Here is a 6,033-nt window from a genome sequence, read left to right as displayed (position 1 = left end):
TTCATTGACTAATGGAATGCATGTAATCTTCATTGCTGTTCAAATGTTAAAAATAGAAAACATAATAAACAAAATTAAAATGTTAGTAAATGCAACAAGTTAGGTTTAAAATGAAAAGTGAATGTTTATGTTTGAAGCTTTAGCCATGCATCACTGAAAAAGGAATTAGATATTGCAACACACTATTATAATTATGCAGAAATTAATAAAAAAAATTAAGAAATGCACTGTTCATTAGATCAGGAAATGGTTAAGTTTGCTGCATTTAAGTGGTGTGATATATGCATTCTGGCAACTATCTTATCTTCTGGCTACAGGCCAAGCACTCAAATGAAAATAATAAACTAATGGGATAGCACATATGCCGAGATTTATCATTCCAAAATGTTAAGTGCAACATTTTTTGCCAACTTTATGAAGAATGGACAAACATACTTTAGTGGTTACAGATGCTATTTTGCTTTCCAAAGAAAAATTAGATTAATGTTGGAGGTAAAACTATTGTATATAGCAGTTAAGAAACATATTTGGTATCAACTTATTCTATAGCCTAATCTCAATCATGGTACAATTTCAGCATTTGACTTACTCCTCCAAAACCCACTGACGCCACCGCAAAAACTCCCATAGAGTTCAATTTGCTTCAGAGGGTCAGGAATATAATAGAAAGGAAACTCACTTGATGTAATGAATTGCACTTCCAAATAAACTTTCTAATGCATATCTTCCTCAAAGTTTCTATGGATTGTTCATTTTGAGGCAAATTTCATAAATAATCATAAAAATAATTTAAATCACACCCCCAACATAACTTTTAAATGCAATTATTTGTTCCTTTCATGAGTGATCCCATGCGTACCACCTACTGGACATGATTCAACTAAGTTGATGTGAGAATGGAATAAAGTCCACTCATGCAACGGGACTTTCCTATATCTCCTCCTCCGCACTCTCTAACTCTGTTCTGGGGGGTAAACCCAAGGACGAGTGAAGTTTTAACAGAAAATGAACATAACATAGTCATCTCACAGTGGCCAACCACACAGACATGAGAAGCCCAAAGTCAGGATCAGAGCTCAATAGATCAGAGCTGAGGCAGGGGGCTGTGAGGCTCCTTAGAACCTTCTCGGGTTTGGTAGTAATAATGGACTCTTTTGTAAATGTACCTGAGTCTCCTGTGTCATCTGAAGAGCAGATCCAGCCTAGGAGTGGACTGAAAACCAAACAGATAAGCTCACCCCCTCCCCCATAATTAACCACACCACAGGCTATTCAGTTACCATGCCAAAGAACAGTAACACACCACACAAATCTAATGCAGCTGGACACACCATTCCAAGAAATTAATGCTTTGCACGATGGGCATGTGTAGGGCAGACCACAACATTAAAACTTTTCAAATGTTTGCAAGCTAGCTATGTAGGTGTTCCAAGTACTGCTTTTCAGTGACCTATATGACCACCATCAATTTTAAGATATCTTTGAAGTTTGGATGGCTATAACAAAGTAAATTCAGTGGCATATGCCTTTGCATGGAACAGAAAGTACAAGAGGGGTACTTTGGCTATGTCTACTTTTGTTTTACTAGAGGCATCTCTCTTCTAAAAAAATACATATATCACATTTTGATCAAAGGGATCAACTTTAAATAGAATTCTGGGAGATTGAATGGATAGAATTCATTTTATGTGTCCATTTTTACTGCACTAAGAATATAAAGTATTTTTTCCCACAAAAATGAAAGAAAAGGAGCACAGATGGTAAAGGGTTTCTCCAGTTGGTTTTCTTCAGTCTTTCCACATGGTTAATATCTCTTGATACCCCCTTTTCTGCTAACAGCAGGGTGCTGATATATCTGCAGCCAGCTTGGACAATTTCAAGATGACTGTACTAAACATGTTTTATTTTAAAATCTCAAGACATTGTCAGTCTCATTCACAAGCCAGCAAAACTTTGTGTTTTATAGATTAAATGTCAGAAGAGAGGACACTGAGTTTGGTAAACTCAGTTGGATACTGAAAGGTTTAAACATAAGTTTCATTTTAGTTTCAAAGTGACTCCCTGAGCATTCACAGAGAATATCACAAATCTTTCTTCAGCAGATTTGGCACAAAAGTTGTTTTCTGGACTGTAGAATAAATGTTCTGCCAGATTTCTCATGAAGTCTCAGCTCTGCATCCATGTTTACAAAGTTCTATGGAGTTGTGACCCTTTTGTTTTATGAGTGAAAATAATAACTGCTTCGGACATTTTTTTTATCAACAAGTATGTTAGGATCACAATCGGTGTCTATTCCAGGGTGTCTATGGAAGAGGTCTTTTTATTCCCTGTTGAGAGTCACATTTGTTCAGGGCATTGGGTAGTGACCTTTCTACAATTCTCTTATTTTCTCCTCTCTTTGACATTCCCTTTCCCCTTGTTATGTAGTCTGATAGTCATATGAAATTAGGCCAAGGGCTACAAGCTTTCTATCCCTAGTCTATCCATTACAGTCTTATACAAGTATACGACATGAAAACACTTCAGTAATTTGCAATACAAGTGCAATTCGATAAGTACAGAAAACTAACTAACTACATTGCTACTGTGCAGAAGCTTCTGCACTTTTAAATGTTTGCTTTAAAAAAATGCAACACAGACCACCAGTTTTAGCTTTATAGTATTCTGTGGTTGCTGTTGCTTCACTCCTTAGTTATAGACTTGTTCTGTTATTCTGCAGTAAATACCTATTTGTTCATGTAATCCAAGTGTTTCATCACTAATTCCTAGTTCTTTATCCACGGAAGTAAATGGCTAAACTGCTCTTAGTCGCAGAAGCATATTCATACGGGCATTGTTTCAAAAAGTCAATAAAACATTTTATCTTTTCCTTAGATTTACATTTTTCTCTTAAGGAAAAAAAATGTTTCTTAAAAGAATAATTATTGAAGCCTGGGAAGTTTTCTGTTGTGTGCAATTTCACACTTAAAATTCCAGATGAATCATAGACATCTACACATATAAATGACCTTGAAGCTTGTTCATGCCATATCAAACTGAATCTCAGTAGTACTGGCATCTATATAAATTACAGAACTACAGTATAGAGCTATGTAAACAATCATTTCTATTAATGCAAGCTATTGTATGCCATTACTGTACCAATGTGGATTAAAAATATTTTAAAATATCTCAGAAAGCATCGCAATGAGTTTGATGTGGTTTTAGGGGCCAAATGACTGGCAGTCTTTCAACCAGAACACTGGTGAAAATGGCAACATAAAGAAGTGATGTACATTCTGAACTTCTGAAGCTGCCTTTAAAATCAAGCAAAACAAAGCTTATACAGTAGCACATAACACTTTGAAGATTCAGCATAATGGCATGGTGCACTGGTAACCATTCTTTAAAACAGAACTTCAGACATTAGCAAACCCACTCAGCTAAAGTGCTTCAATTGCTAGCACTACATAAATCACTTTAATGCATCTTCAAACACATCCCACAGCTTACTTTCTCTCCAAGTAAAATGATTTAACTACATGCAAAATGTGGCACAGTTGAAAAAAACCAACAGTAATAGTCTTTCCATTTAACAATAAAATACCATTGGCTGCATGATCTCTTAACACAGCAATCCTAAACACACTTAATTTTTTTAAAAAATGGCTTTACTGAACTTATTTCTAAATTAATGTTTATATAAACATATTTAAGAGAGGGTGTAAGTTGGGAAGAGCAATCCTAACCCTCCCCAGTGACCGATCTGAGCAACATAGCCATTGCTGCATCTGAAGCCTTGCCAGGTCCTGCTGGTTGGGGCAGAGGAGTGTTACTTTTTCATTGCACTGACTCCAGGCTGGTGCAACAAAAAGGCCCAAATCAGGCCCTCACTTGGCAATGAATATTCATTGTGTGCTTAGTCACATTCAATATCCTGCCAAGCTAGCAACAGAAAACAACGATCCCAGACGGGATACTGACAAGGCACTCTAGACACTATACTATTGCCTCACCAATCCTCTCCCACTTTCTTCTGGCTGACTCCATGAGTACCCACAACTCCAACTGCTGACCAGTGCCCAGGCATATATATGCTTCTGGCCTATCTAGATCCAGACTCAGCCAATCACACTGTCCAACTGAAAATTCTCAACCTGCATCCGCCAATCAAAATATGCATATCTTCTATCCAGGGCTGGGCTACCTATGAGGCAACTGCCTCAGGTAACAGAATCCACAGGGGCTGCAGATCCCTTGTTCCTGATATAGATCTTCACTCTTTCCTTCTTCCCTGATGGGGAGGGGGGATGCCACTTTATTGTTGCCTCAGGTGCCAAAATGTCTTGGGCCACTCCTGCTTCTATCTCCCTTCTGCATACTGAGAATTCTAACACAAACTCTTCTGCACACAGCTGTCAGTTAAGGCCCCAAGCAAGTTAAACTAACTTTCACTAGACCAGACAGAAAACTTCTCAGATCAAATACATTACAATGTGCAATGCAATACAAATGCCAGGACATGTTACACAATATCCATTAAAACATTGTTCAAATAAGCAGGATTTCTTCCCAGATAGTAAGAGACATCATTAAATCATGACTTACTTCTTCTTCTCAGAAGTGAGCTATAAATCATATGAAAACTACCCTTCAATCCTCTCTACCTTGAATTCAATTGGTCTTTCTTGATTCAATTTATTTTACTTCAAGCACATCCATTACTTTCTCAAGTTGGCATCTTGGCAGCAATATGGCTAAGGAGCAAAGTTTGTTCTGCAGGTTTAACAGTACCAGCTTAAGAGCCTTTGGAATATTCTTGCACTAGGTCTATGAATCTACATAAATTAGTGAGGGCATCCCTGATGGAGGTTCATCAAAAGTTTTGCATTTGAAGGGAAAGTATTAGGAAGTCTATTTGTAGATATACTTAATACATGTCATTTGGACGTTAGATTAGATTGTTTTTTCTTTCCAAATCCAGCATTCACTTCTAAATCTAACCTGCAATGTGGGACCTAGACTTCAGAGTTGAAAGCAAGATAGATCAAATGAGTTTAAGCGCTGCATAAGCTACCATGACCCATCTTGAACAGAGATAACTTGCCTCATTGTTCTTCATATTCAGGAGTTCTGTAATGGTTTGTAGGTGGAGCTGCCTTTGACTAAGGTACTACTGGCCTGGCTATAGGGCACATATTTTTGTGGAGCTGTTTCAGGACATGATTCAAAGTTCTGGAACTTATCCATCAAGGCATAAGTGACTTGAGTACGGGTACCTAAAAGATCACCCCCTAACTTATGGGTCTGCCCAAATATTACTTTCCTTATTTGAATCCTTGCTTTGGGCCATCCCGCCACCCAGCTAAGTAACTCCTAGCAGTACAACAATCAGTGCTCTACAACTGTAAGCTGTAAGTGGTAGAATTGCAATAGACTGATTCCACTGGACTGGAATTGCTGCGCTAACTTTCAGATCTCATGCACGTGCGTGTACATTAAATAGATGATGGAAGCCATGAGGAATGGGCACTATGTTAGAAGTATGCATGCCACGTTAAAACCGAGCCTGGCCCAAAAGTTCGCGCTCGACGAGAATCACAAGCGGCCAAAAACCCGAATGGGCACCATCTGCCAGCGCCACAAGATGTCCTTCTAACATAACGAATAAAGAAGCAAACAGCACTGTCCGCTGCAAACCAAATGGAAACACTTTTACCGCCCCAAGGCGCTTAAAGTTTTTCGAACGGATTAGGCTTTTGTAATGAGGGGAAGTGGCCGGGTGTTCCGGATAAAATGGAGGGGGGCGAGTTGGGAGGTTCTCCTATTTTGTCGTCTTCGTCACAACCTCGGCGACGTTTCTTTCCTCAACCCGCATGGCCCAGAACCCGCCCCGGACCGAGTGGCTCCCCCCGCCGCGGAGGTCTCCCTAGCCTCCCTCCTCCTCTCACGCGCGCCGAGGCCTTGTCGGCAACCAGAAGCCCCGAAGCCGGAGATGGTGGAGCGTCGCTTAGCAACCGCCCCTCCCGCTTCCAAACAGCGGAGGCAACCGCT

The sequence above is a fragment of the Podarcis raffonei genome, chromosome 7 (assembly GCF_027172205.1).
Source record: "Podarcis raffonei isolate rPodRaf1 chromosome 7, rPodRaf1.pri, whole genome shotgun sequence".
Lineage (NCBI taxonomy): Eukaryota > Metazoa > Chordata > Lepidosauria > Squamata > Lacertidae > Podarcis > Podarcis raffonei.
The sequence above is the reverse complement of the archived record's forward strand: the minus strand, read 5'-3'. Positions refer to the sequence as shown.